The sequence below is a fragment of the Oncorhynchus gorbuscha genome, unplaced genomic scaffold (genome assembly GCF_021184085.1).
Source record: "Oncorhynchus gorbuscha isolate QuinsamMale2020 ecotype Even-year unplaced genomic scaffold, OgorEven_v1.0 Un_scaffold_962, whole genome shotgun sequence".
NCBI classification, from domain to species: Eukaryota; Metazoa; Chordata; class Actinopteri; order Salmoniformes; family Salmonidae; genus Oncorhynchus; species Oncorhynchus gorbuscha.
The window spans coordinates 165,001-180,000 of NW_025745897.1; the positions used below are offsets into that span (position 1 = coordinate 165,001).

The 15,000-nt window shown below is 46.0% G+C and overlaps 1 pseudogene; it reads right to left on the reverse strand.

Annotated features, from left to right (window-relative positions):
• Positions 1-15,000, reverse strand: part of LOC124020875 — a 131,918-nt pseudogene that overhangs the window by 45,314 nt on the left and 71,604 nt on the right.

The following is a 15,000-nucleotide window of genomic DNA, read 5'->3' on the forward strand; positions in this document are numbered from 1 at the left end:
TATATATAGAGATGTATATAGAGAGATAGATATAGGAGATATATATATATATAGAGAGAGATATATAGAGAGATATATATATAGAGAGAGAGATATATAGAGATATATATAGAGAGAGAGATAGATATAGAGATATATATAGAGATGTATATAGAGAGATAGATATAGAGATATATAGAGAGATATATATATATATATAGAGAGAGATAGATATAGATATATATATATATATATATATATATATATATATATATATAGAGATGTATATAGAGAGAGATAGATATAGAGAGAGATAGATATAGAAAGATATATATAGAGATATATATAGAGGGAGAGATAGATAGAGATATATATATATATATATATAGAGAGAGAGAGATATAGACGCAGAGAGTCATTACCTGTAGAATGCGCTGGATGATAGCAGGCAGGGGGATGAAGCTACTCATACTGTTCAGGACCTTCATGGTGAGCTCCTTCAATACTGGGGGAGAAACACACACACCTCAGTATGTATGTGTGTGTGTGTGTGTGTGTGTGTGTGTGTGTGTGTGTGTGTGTGTGTGTGTGTGTGTGTGTGTGTGTGTGTGTGTGTGTGTGTGTGTGTGTGTGTGTGTGTGTGTGTGTGTGTGTGTGTGTACAGTGCCTTGCGAAAGTATTCGGCCCCCTTGAACCTTGCGACCTTTTGCCACATTTCAGGCTTCAAACATAAAGATATAAAACTGTATTTTTTTGTGAAGAATCAACAACAAGTGGGACACAATCATGAAGTGGAACGACATTTATTGGATTTTTCAAACTTTTTTAACAAATCAAAAACTGAAAAATTGGGCGTGCAAAATTATTCAGCCCCTTTACTTTCAGTGCAGCAAACTCTCTCCAGAAGTTCAGTGAGGATCTCTGAATGATCCAATGTTGACCTAAATGACTAATGATGATAAATACAATCCACCTGTGTGTAATCAAGTCTCCGTATAAATGCACTTGCACTGTGATAGTCTCAGAGGTCCGTTAAAAGCGCAGAGAGCATCATGAAGAACAAGGAACACACCAGGCAGGTCCGAGATACTGTTGTGAAGAAGTTTAAAGCCGGATTTGGATACAAAAAGATTTCCCAAGCTTTAAACATCCCAAGGAGCACTGTGCAAGCGATAATATTGAAATGGAAGGAGTATCAGACCACTGCAAATCTACCAAGACCTGGCCGTCCCTCTAAACTTTCAGCTCATACAAGGAGAAGACTGATCAGAGATGCAGCCAAGAGGCCCATGATCACTCTGGATGAACTGCAGAGATCTACAGCTGAGGAGGGAGACTCTGTCCATAACAATCAGTCGTATATTGCACAAATCTGGCCTTTATGGAAGAGTGGCAAGAAGAAAGCCATTTCTTAAAGATATCCATAAAAATGGTTGTTTAAAGTTTGCCACAAGCCACCTGGGAGACACACCAAACATGTGGAAGAAGGTGCTCTGGTCAGATGAAACCAAAATTGAACTTTTTGGCAACAATGCAAAACGTTATGTTTGGCATAAAAGCAACACAAGCTCACCACCCTGAACACACCATCCCCATTGTCAAACATGGTGGTGGCAGCATCATGGTTTGGGCCTGCTTTTCTTCAGCAGGGACAGGGAAGTTGGTTAAAATTGATGGGAAGATGGATGGAGCCAAATACAGGACCATTCTGGAAGAAAACCTGATGGAGTCTGCAAAAGACCTGAGACTGGGACGGAGATTTGTCTTCCAACAAGACAATGATCCAAAACATAAAGCAAAATATACAATGGAATGGTTCAAAAATAAACATATCCAGGTGTTAGAATGGCCAAGTCAAAGTCCAGACCTGAATCCAATTGAGAATCTGTGGAAAGAACTGAAAACTGCTGTTCACAAATGCTCTCCATCCAACCTCACTGAGCTCGAGCTGTTTTGCAAGGAGGAATGGGAAAAAATGTCAGTCTCTCGATGTGCAAAACTGATAGATACATACCCCAAGCGACTTACATCTGTAATCGCAGCAAAAGGTGGCGCTACAAAGTATTAACTTAAGGAGGCTGAATAATTTTGCACGCCCAATTTTTCAGTTTTTGATTTGTTAAAAAAGTTTGAAATATCCAATAAATATCGTTCCACTTCATGACTGTGTCCCACTTGTTGTTGATTCTTCACAAAAAAATACAGTTTTATATCTTTATGTTTGAAGCCTGAAATGTGGCAAAAGGTCGCAAAGTTCAAGGGGGCCGAATACTTTCGCAAGGCAATGTATGTATGTATGTATGTGTGTGTGTACGTATGTATGTATGTGTGTGTGTGTGCGTTCACCCTCTGATGTAGTGCGTGTGTGTGTGTTCGTGTGTGTGTTCGTGTGTGTGTTCACCCTCTGATGTAGTGCATGTGTCGGGTCCCTTGAGCAGCTTCTGTGGTGACATCATAGCTTCTAGCAGAGGGAACCACAGCACCTGATGGAGAGGAGTTTATATTATACCCAGACACACACACACACACTCCACAGACAAACAGAAAGACAGACACACAGAAAGACAGACACACAGAAAGACAGACACACAGAAAGACAGACACACAGAAAGACAGACACACAGAAAGACAGACACACATACCCCTCTCTGTTCTTGGTTGAGACTCTGGGAGCTCCTGTGACACAGAGCGATGATGTCACCCAATGACCCCTCCACTCTCTGCAGTGGACTCTCTTCCTCCCTCTCGGTCTCCCCCTCCTCTTCACTCCTTTTCTCTGAGGTGACAGCGCTGAGTTTGTCCTTCAGCGTCTGATAGAGAGAGAGGTACAAACATAAGTGCTTAAAGCCCGTCTCTAAGGGTTCCTGCAATATCAATTAATGTCACATTCCTTGATTTCAAAGTAATAAATACATTTCCCTTGTTATAACCTCAGAAAGTAAATTAGGTTTAGATTAAAATGATGTTCTGAAGAAATGTTGTACCTTCAACAGGACCTGGAAGGCTCCATGAGAATCACCTTTCTTTTCCAACAGATAGGATGTAGCTTCATGGACCTGGTACTGTTCTGTTATCTAGTGGGGGGGAGGAAGGGGGAGGGAGGGGGAGAGAGGGAGGGAGGAAGAGAGAGAGAGGGGGAGAGAGATAGGAAGAGAGAGGGAGAAAGATAGGAAGGGAGAGTGAGAGAGGGGGCGAGAGCGAGAGGAAAAGGAGAGATGGAGGGAGAGAGAGGGAAAGGAGAGATGGAGGGAGAGAGATGGAAAGGAGAGATGGAGGGAGAGAGAGGGGAGAGAGGGGGAAAGGAGAGATGGAGGGAGAGAGGGGGAAAGGAGAGATGGAGGGAGAGAGAGGGAAAGGAGAGATGGAGGGAGAGAGGGGGAGAGAGAGAGGGAAAGGAGAGATAGAGGGAGAGAGAGAGGAAGAGAGAGAGGAAGAGAGAGAGGAAGAGAGAGGGAAATGAGAGATGGAGGGAGAGAGAGAGGGAAAGGAGAGAGAGGAGAGAGGGGAGAGAGAGAGAGAGAGGAGAGAGGAGGGAAAGGAGAGAGAGAGAGGGAAAGGAGAGATGGAGGGAGAGAGAGGGGGAGAGAGAGAGGGAAAGGAGAGAGAGGGAGAGAGGGAGGGAGAGAGAGAGGAAGAGAGAGGGAAAGGAGAGATGGAGGGAGAGAGGGGGAGAGAGAGAGGGAAAGGAGAGAGAGGGAGAGAGGGAGGGAGAGAGAGAGGAAGAGAGAGGGAAAGGAGAGATGGAGGGAGAGAGAGGGAAAGGAGAGATGGAGGGAGAGAGAGAGGGAAAGGAGAGATAGAGGGAGGGAGAGAGAGAGAGAGGAAGAGAGATGGAGGGAGAGAGGGGGAGAGAGAGAGGGAAAGGAGAGATGGAGGGAGAGAGGGGGAGAGAGAAAGGGAAAGGAGAGATGGAGGGAGAGAGAGGGAAAGGCGAGATGAGGGAGAGAGAGGGAAAGGCGAGATGGAGGGAGAGAGGGGGAAAGGAGAGATGGAGGGAGAGAGAGGGAAAGGAGAGGGAGGGAGAGATGAGGGAGAGCGAGGGAAAGGAGAGATGGAGGGAGAGAGGGGGAGAGAGAGAGGGAAAGGAGAGATGAGGGGGAGGAGAGAGAGGGAAAGGAGAGATGAGGGAGAGAGAGGGAAAGAGGGAGAGATGAGGGGGAGGAGAGATGGAGGAGAGATGGAGGGAGAGAGGGGGAAAGGAGAGATGGAGGGAGAGAGAGGGAAAGGAGAGAGGGAGGGAGAGAGGAAAAGGAGAGAGAGGGAGAGAGGAAGAGAGGAAAAGGAGAGATAGAGGGAGAGAGGAAGAGGGGGAAAAGAGAGAGAGGGAGAGAGGGAGGGAGAGAGAGGAAGAGAGGGAAAGGAGAGATGGAGAAAGGAAGAGAGAGAGGGAAAGGAGAGCAACACAAGGCATTGAGAGACACCCCCTGTATGTTTGGGTCAGGGGGAGTGTAATTCTCTGGGTTTACTCACTAGTGTCTGTCTGGGGTTAAATATTCTCTGTTTGAAATGGCATTGATTTGACCCCAGGACAATCAGGGTTAAAAGTGAGACAACAGAGTCTAAAGTAGATACACACACAGGTAGGTACATACACACAGACACACTGCTATACTATAGTGTTGGGATGTTACCTGGACGGCCTCCTCTAGTCTGTAGTCCTGAGAGGTACAGACACACTGCTATACTATAGTGTAGGGATGTTACCTGGACGGCCTCCTCTAGTCTGTAGTCCTGAGAGGTACAGACACACTGCTATACTATAGTGTAGGGGTGTTACCTGGACGGCCTCCTCTAGTCTGTAGTCCTGAGAGGTACAGACACACTGCTATACTATAGTGTAGGGGTGTTACCTGGACGGCCTCCTCTAGTCTGTAGTCCTGAGAGGTACAGACACACTGCTATGTTACCTGGACGGCCTCCTCTAGTCTGTAGTCCTGAGAGGCCTTGAGGAAGTCAGTGAGCTGCCGGGGAGTGAAGCGGCACAGCAGGCCGATGTGGAGCTCATGCAGGTCGGGGCTCAGTCTTAGGAGAGCCTGGGGATGAGGGCCTTCCCTGGAGGTAGCACTGGGAAACAGACGGTTGTGTGTCTCTAATAATATAATAATGTTGTGTTTATTAAACAGACCAGAGAGCACAACAACTAGGATATTGATGTCTTCCGCCCACCCGAATCCATCTACCCACCCACACCACAGAGAAATCTCTGTTCCATTCTTCCGTGCTCCAACACAGTAACCAAGGATCTTACCTCTGGTCCAAAAGACACCTCAGGAACTGGAACACTAGGTGATCATCCTAGAGAGAGAGAGCGTGTTAATTTCTGATTGTTTATTTCACTTTTGTTTATGATCTATTTTACTTGCTTTCAGCAATGTTAACATGTCAATAAAGCTTTGAATTGAAATTGACAGAGTGGAGATGCACAACTAAGACAAAACAACCAGAGAACACGGGTCACAACTCCTGCAGCTTTGTCTGTTCAGAGTCAAGGGGAGGCTTCAAGGAGACTCTACGGCAGGAACATCTACAGCTTGGCAGTAGTACTGTAGACTACTTTATCTCTGACCTCGACCCAGAGTCTCTCAGAGCGTTCACAGTCAGCCCACTGACCTCAACCCAGAGTCTCTCAGAGCGTTCAGTCAGCCCACTGACCTCAACCCAGAGTCTCTCAGAGCGTACAGTCAGCCCACTGACCTCAACCCAGAGTCTCTCAGAGCGTTCACAGTCAGCCCACTGACCTCGACCCAGAGTCTCTCAGAACGTTCACAGTCAGCCCACTGACCTCGACCCAGAGTCTCTCAGAACGTTCACAGTCAGCCCACTGACCTCGACCCAGAGTCTCTCAGAGCGTTCACAGTCAGCCCACTGACCTCAACCCAGAGTCTCTCAGAGCGTTCACAGTCAGCCCACTGACCTCGACCCAGAGTCTCTCAGAGCGTTCACAGTCAGCCCACTGACCTCAACCCAGAGTCTCTCAGACCGTTCACAGTCAGCCCACTGACCTCGACCCAGAGTCTCTCAGAGCGTTCACAGTCAGCCCACTGACCTCAACCCAGAGTCTCTCAGAGCGTTCACAGTCAGCCCACTGACCTCGACCCAGAGTCTCTCAGAGCGTTCAGTCAGCCCACTGACAACTCTATCAGACCACTTGAACAGAGCAATACTCAATCATGAGGCATCAAAGTCAAAGGAAATGAGTAACATTAAGAAATGCTATAGATGGAAGGAATGCAGTTTGGAAACCTACCAAAAAACAATTAGGCAACAACAAATTCAATCCCTCCTAGACAATTTCCTGGGTAAAACGTTCCACTGTAATAGGGAAGGTGTAAACATGGCAGTAGAAAATCTTAACAGTATATTTGACCTCTCAGCTTCCCCATCAAATCTATCAATGTCAAGCAGACAACCGAAGAAAATTAACAACAATGACAAATGTTTTGATGAAGAATGCAAAAAACCTAAGGAAGAAATTGAGAAACCTGTCCAACCAAAAACATAGAGACCCAGAAAACCTGAGCCTACGCCTTCACTATGGTGAATCACTAAAACAATACAGAAATACACTACGGAAAAAGAAGGAACAGCATGTCAGAAATCAGCTCAATGTAATTGAAGGATCCATAGAATCTAACCACTTCTGGGGAAACTCAAAACAAACAACACAAAGAGTTATCTATCCAAAACGGAGATGGATAAACCACTTCTCTGGTCTTTTTGGCTCCATGACAAAGAACAAACAGCAAAAACATATACATGATCAAATACAAATCTTAGAATCAACTATTAAAGACTACAGGAACCCACTGGATTCTCCAATTACATTTAATGATCTACAGGACAAAATACAAACCCTCCAACCCAAAAAGGCCTGTGAGGTTGATGGTATCCTCAATGAAATTATAAAATATACAGACCCAAAATTACAATTGGGTATACTTATACTCTTTAACATCATCCTTAGCTCTGGCATCTTCCCCAATATTTGGAACCAAGGACTGATCACCCTGATCCACAGAAGTGGAGACAAATTTGACCCCAATAACTACCGTGGGATATGCATCAACAGCAACCTTGGGAAAATCCTCTGCATTATCATTAACAGCAGAGAAGAACAGAGTCGCCTCTTCACCGTTGACGTTGAGACTGGTGTTTTGTATTGTTTAATGAAGCTGCCAGTTGAGGACTTGTGAGGCGTCTGTTTCTACAACTAGACACGAATGTACTTGTCCTCTTGCTCAGTTGTGCACCAGGGCCTCCCACTCCTCTTTCTATTCTGGTTAGAGACCGTTTGCGCTGTTCTGTGAAGGAAGAAGTACACAGCGTTGTACGAGATCTTCAGTTCCTTGCCAATTTCCCACATGGTATAGCCTTTATTTCTCAGAACAAGAATAGACTGACAACTTTCAGAAGAAAGTTCTTGACCATTTTGAGCCTGTAATCGAACCCACAAATGCTGATGCTCCAGATACTCAACTAGTCTAAAGGCCAGTTTTATTCCTTCTTTAAAATAGCACAACTGTTTTCAGCTGTGCTAACATCATTGCACAAGTGTTTTCTAATGATCAATTAGTATTTTAAAATGATAAACTTGAATTAGCTATAACACAACGTGCCATTGGAACACAGGAGTGATGGTTGCTGAGTGATAATGGATATTCTGATTGGAGATTCTGATTGCTGATATGTAGATATTCCATTTAAAATCTGCCGTTTCCAGTTACAATCGTCATTTACAACATTAACAATGTCTACACTTCTGATCAATTTCATGTTATTTTAATCGACAAAAAAATTTGCTTTTCTTTCAAAAACAAGGACATTTCTAAGTGACACCAAACTGTTGAATGGTAGTGTATGTTGCCCATGCCAATAAAGCCATTGTAATTTAATTTAATTGAGGGAGACAGAGAGAGACAGAGAGAGACAAAGAGACAGAGAGAGAAACAGAGTGAGAGACAGAGCGAGAGACAGAGCGAGAGACAGAGCGAGAGACAGAGCGAGAGACAGAGCGAGAGACAGAGCGAGAGACAGAGCGAGAGACAGAGCGAGAGACAGAGCGAGAGACAGAGCGAGAGACAGAGCGAGAGACAGAGCGAGAGAGAGAGAGTGAGAGACAGAGTTCATGCCTGTAAGTCACTGTGGATAAAATGCTAAATGCCAGAGATGATTGTGATTCTTATGAGGTGAAATGTTGGCAGCCCTACATGGTCAATAACAACACCTTCTACAGCAACCCATTAGATACACCTACATGGTCCATAACAACACCTACATGGTCCATAACAACACCTACATGGTCCATAACAACACCTACATGGTCCATAACAACACCTACACGGTCCATAACAACACCTTCTACAGCAACCCATTAGATACACCTACACCTGTGTGTGCAGTGTGGAGGCCTACATGGTCAATAACAACACCTACATGGTCCATAACAACACCTACATGGTCCATAACAACACCGACATGGTCCATAACAACACCGACATGGTCCATAACAACACCGACATGGTCCATAACAACACCGACATGGTCCATAACAACACCGACATGGTCCATAACAACACCTACATGGTCCATAACAACACCTACATGGTCCATAACAACACCTACATGGTCCATAACAACACCTTCTACAGCAACCCATTAGATACACCTACACCTGTGTGTGCAGTGTGGAGGCCTACATGGTCCATAACAACACCTACATGGTCCATAACACCGACATGGTCCATAACAACACCGACATGGTCCATAACAACACCGTCATGGTCCATAACAACACCGACATGGTCCATAACAACACCGACATGGTCCATAACAACACCGACATGGTCCATAACAACACCTACATGGTCCATAACAACACCTACATGGTCCATAACAACACCTACATGGTCCATAACAACACCGACATGGTCCATAACAACACCGACATGGTCCATAACAACACCGACATGGTCCATAACAACACCGACATGGTCCATAACAACACCGACATGGTCCATAACAACACCGACATGGTCCATAACAACACCGACATGGTCCATAACAACACCGACATGGTCCATAACAACACCGACATGGTCCATAACAACACCGACATGGTCCATAACAACACCGACATGGTCCATAACAACACCGACATGGTCCATAAAAATACCGACATGGTCCATAAAAACACCGACATGGTCCATAAAAACACCGACATGGTCCATAAAAACACCGACATGGTCCATAACAACACCGACATGGTCCATAACAACACCGACATGGTCCATAACAACACCTACATGGTCCATAACAACACCTACATGGTCCATAACAACACCTACATGGTCCATAAAAACACCGACATGGTCCATAACAACACCGACATGGTCCATAACAACACCGACATGGTCCATAACAACACCGACATGGTCCATAACAACACCGACATGGTCCATAACATAACAACACCGACATGGTCCATAACAACACCGACATGGTCCATAACAACACCGACATGGTCCATAACAACACCGACATGGTCCATAACAACACCGACATGGTCCATAACAACACCGACATGGTCCATAACAACACCGACATGGTCCATAACAACACCGACATGGTCCATAACAACACCTACATGGTCCATAACAACACCTACATGGTCCATAACAACACCGACATGGTCCATAACAACACCGACATGGTCCATAACAACACCTACATGGTCCATAACAACACCTACATGGTCCATAACAACACCTACATGGTCCATAACAACACCTACATGGTCGATAACAACACCTCACAAAGGTGTTTCTTTTCTTCCATTGTCAGATTTTCCTGGAAACGCCCTTCACTCTCTACACAACAGAATCAGAGACATGAAATGAACACGCACACAGACGCACACAGCAGTGTTCTCTCAGAAAGTAAGCGACTCATTGCTAATCCAGATTTTCAATTAGCACTTATCTCCCGTTCCTACGGCGATAACAGCCAGGCAATTACATGGCTGATTCAGACAGTGGCGGGACTCTCTCTCTCTCCCATATAGAGAGAGAGAGAGAGAGAGAGAGAGAGAGAGAGAGAGAGAGAGAGAGAGACAAAGAGACCGAAAGAGAGAAAGACAAAGAGACTGAAAGAGAGAAAAACAAAGAGACTGAAAGAGAGAGAGAAAGACAAAGAGACCGAAAGAGAGAGAGAAAGACAGAGACCGAAAGAGAGAGAGAAAGACAGAGACCGAAAGAGAGAGAGAAAGACAAAGAGACCGAAAGAGAGAGAGAAAGACAAAGAGACCGAAAGAGAGAGAGAGACAAAGAGAGAGAGAGAGACAAAGAGAGAGAGAGAGACAAAGAGAGAGAGAGAGACAAAGAGAGAGCGAGACAGACTGACAGAGACCGAAAGAGAGAAAGACAAAGAGACCGAAAGAGAGAGAGAAAGACAAAGAGACCGAAAGAGAGAGAGAGACAAAGAGAGAGAGAGAGACAAAGAGAGAGAGAGACAAAGAGAGAGCGAGAGACCAAGAGAGAGCGAGAGACAAAGAGAGAGCGAGACACAGACTGACAGAGACCGAAAGAGAGAAAGACAAAGAGACCGAAAGAGAGAGAGAGACAAAGAGAGAGAGAGACAAAGAGAGAGAGAGACAAAGAGAGAGAGAGACAAAGAGAGAGAGAGACAAAGAGAGAGAGATATGGAGAGAGAGAGACAGAGAGAGATATGGAGAGACAGAGACAGAGAGAGATATGGAGAGACAGAGACAGAGAGAGATATGGAGAGACAGAGACAGAGAGAGATATGGAGAGACAGAGACAGAGATATGGAGAGACAGAGACAGAGAGGAAGAGAGAGAGAGACCCAACCAAATCATGAGAAAACAAAAAGACTGACCCAAACTTAAATCTTTGACTATGTACAGACTCAGTGAGCATAGCCTTGCTACTGAGAAAGGCCGCCGTAGGCAGACCTGGCTCTCAAGAGAAGAAAGGCTACAGTGTTTTGCTCCACTAAAAGTTGTGTGATTATGCTGAGGGACTTAGAGGTAATGTGTGGTTTAGTACAGTACCCTGCGTCACCACTTCATTTCTCCAGACCACCACAAGGGGCGTTATAGCACCGATTATGCTTCTGGGTCCTACTGTGTCTCTAACTGACAATTAATGGGCGACATCAACCTATATAGAAACTGATAATTGTGTACGACCTCAGTATGACTCACTAAAACCTTAGTTGTTCCACTAAGGTTTTTATTCTTTTATTTTGTTAGGATGATTTAGCTCAGACAGTAGTAGTGTAGGAGCCACTCCAGACCAGTCACGTTGTACAGTGCCTGAGTGGCACGGCGGTCTGAGACACTGCATAGCAGTGTAAACTGTGTTGCTACAGATGCTGGTTCAATACCCGTGGCGGCCTTGACTTTTTCCCCTCGCTCATTTTACGTTATTTGAAAATGAAATAATCTCCAAAATATTGTTTTTTGTACAAAGCGATGATTATTATTATTATTATTAATTTAGAATGATATAAAAGCCCGTTGGATATTCTCTCAGATATATTATGAACCCTGTTATTAGCAGGACAATATATATTGGTCATATTAGTCATGGCTCCCGAGTGGCTCACAATGAGATTACCTTGCAGTTCTCCAGCTGTATCTACTGAAAGCTCACGAGGTTCAAGGCAAGAGGGCAGGGGGCACGGGATGGGCTGCAGAGCCGCGCACAGAAGACTGACCAGGCCCATGGGGATGGGCTGCAGAGCCGCGCACAGAAGACTGACCAGGCCCATGGGGATGGGCTGCAGAGCCGCGCACAGAAGACTGACCAGGCCCATGGGGATGGGCTGCAGAGCCGCGCACAGAAGACTGACCAGGCCCATGGGGATGGGCTGCAGAGCCGCGCACAGAAGACTGACCAGGCCCATGGGGAAGGGGGGAGGACCTCCCCGCTACACTGGCAACACGAAGGGCATTGCACTAATAATGGTGCTGACGAGGGAAAGGTTCCCGCTGTTCTGTTCTTAGCGCCAGTCTGCACCTTCAAACTAAAACAGAACTAATAATGGCATCTTTATGCTTTCATTAATAAAATGATAAAAATACTGTTTCAAAATGCCAATGTTTATTTAGTTACGGATCCATAACGAATCACTATGGGAATAAATATCACTGAATTACAGAAATATCCTCCAATCCTCTACATGCAATTATTGGCGGAAAGTCACGTCGTATTTTAGGCCACATGAGTCTCACTAGTGTTGAGTAATGTGTCGTGTCGGTCTTATTTATTTAAAGAGCACATTGAGGTTAGAAACAATAGGATTTGAAGCAACTACAACCATTTCAGCTGTTTATTTTACCTTTATTTAACTAGGCAAGTCAGTTAAGAACAAATTATTATTTACAATGACGGCCTAGGAACAGTGGGTTAACTGCCTTCCGGTTACTAGTCCAACGCTCTAACCACTAGGCTACCCTGCCGCCTCTACACTCTAACCACTAGGCTACCCTGCCGCCTCTACACTCTAACCACTAGGCTACCCTGCCGCCTCTACACTCTAACCACTAGGCTACCCTGCCGCCTCTACACTCTAACCACTAGGCTACCCTGCCGCCTCTACACTCTAACCACTAGGCTACCCTGCCGCCTCTACACTCTAACCACTAGGCTACCCTGCCGCCTCTACACTCTAACCACTAGGCTACCCTGCCGCCTCTACACTCTAACCACTAGGCTACCCTGCCGCCTCTACACTCTAACCACTAGGCTACCCTGCCGCCTCCACACTCTAACCACTAGGCTACCCTGCCGCCTCCACACTCTAACCACTAGGCTACCCTGCCGCCTCTACACTCTAACCACTAGCCTACCCTGCCGCCTCCACACTCTAACCACTAGGCTACCCTGCCGCCTCTACACTCTAACCACTAGGCTACCCTGCCGCCTCTACACTCTAACCACTAGGCTACCCTGCCGCCTCTACACTCTAACCACTAGGCTACCCTGCCGCCTCTACACTCTAACCACTAGGCTACCCTGCCGCCTCTACACTCTAACCACTAGGCTACCCTGCCGCCTCTACACTCTAACCACTAGGCTACCCTGCCGCCTCCACACTCTTAACCACTAGGCTACCCTGCCGCCTCTACACTCTAACCACTAGGCTACCCTGCCGCCTCCACACTCTAACCACTAGGCTACCCTGCCGCTTCCACACTCTAACCACTAGGCTACCCTGCCGCCTCCACACTCTAACCACTAGGCTACCCTGCCGCCTCCACACTCTAACCACTAGGCTACCCTGCCGCCTCCACACTCTAACCACTAGGCTACCCTGCCGCCTCCACACTCTAACCACTAGGCTACCCTGCCGCCTCCACACTCTAACCACTAGGCTACCCTGCCGCCTCTACACTCTAACCACTAGGCTACCCTGCCGCCTCCACACTCTAACCACTAGGCTACCCTGCCGCCTCTACACTCTAACCACTAGGCTACCCTGCCGCCCCCAGAGCTGCTCTGAGACAAACATGGGGACTGGTCCTGATAAATCTATCAGATCTATATTTTGACTGAATTTCCATTTGAGTATTAGTTAGACTACAACTATACAGTTAGAGTTTAGAAATGTTATGCTCTTAGTGTAACCTTTATAAGGCAGGTCAAAGTCTAACTTACAAGGACATCCTTCTCCTTCCTCCCCGTCGAGGAACTGAACCCCGGTCCACACGACACAGGGATTCTCTAGTTAAATAGCCCAGTACTGTACTCACCACCATCACGTTGTACAGCGTCATATTTCACGTTCCATCCTAACATAAACCCTGAGGGTTTTTAGTTGTTTTCCTTGGAATAGAAACACCATAATATTAATCTAATTAATTAAGCAACATTTCTTTAAAATCAGTCCCATATACTATGTTCTTACAAAAAAAGATGTTCATTTCTCGAGTACAGCCACTATCGAAGGCTATCAAATGCTTCTCAAACATGGCCTCCGGTGGTCAAACTATCACTAACTAGCATTAATAGTAACATCATGCAAGCCACAGTACGCTGGAACTTTTAAAGGACGAACCACTGCAGGTGCAACACTGCCAAACATGAGGTGGAAATTGAGCTGCACTTCCTAACCTCCTGCCAAATCTATGACCATACTAGAGACACACATTTCACTCAGATTACACAGATCCACAAAGAATTTGAAAACAAATCCAACTCCCATATCTACTGGGTGAAATATCACAGTGTGACATCACAGCAGCAAGATGTGTGACCTGTTGACACAAGAAAAGGGCAACCAGTGAAGAACAAACTAGAGGGCCGTGTCGGCTGACCTGTAGTCTGGTGATGATGGGTCGTACTTCCTCAGGGAAATGCATGGCCACCAGGTCAGCTGACTTGGCAGGGTCAAGGGTCACCAGCTCTGCAATGTGTAGCAGGGCCTTGTCCCAGACACAGTGTTTCTCCTCTGAGCTGTAGCCAGGCATGGACAGCAGGTTGTGGATGTAGTTAAAGATCTCTTCCTGTTGACATGTCAATAAGACCAATGTGAACTTCATCCATACAAGGGTCAGAACCTACTGTCTACTGGGTGGTACGCTGCACACTACCTTTCTCAGAGGGTCTCTGAGGTAGCAGTCCAGAATCTTATCATACAGATGCTTCTGCTCATACAGAAACTCACAGATCTGGTAGCTGAGAGAGAGGGGAAGGGAGAGAGAGGGGAAGGGGGAGAGAGGGGAAGGGAGAGAGAGGGGAAGGAGTTAATAGTGGTTGAATATAGTATATATAATATACAAGTATATTCATAGAGACAGAGACAGAGACAGAGAGACAGAGAGACAGAGAGAGAGAGAGAGAGAGACAGAGAGACAGAGAGAGAGACAGAGAGAGAGAGAGAGACAGAGACAGAGAGAGAGACGACAGAGAGGATAGAGGATAACTCACAACTCTGCCTTCTCAGCCAGTCCCAGTAGTCGTCCCTCATCAAACTGGACCACACCTCCCACCTGCAGCA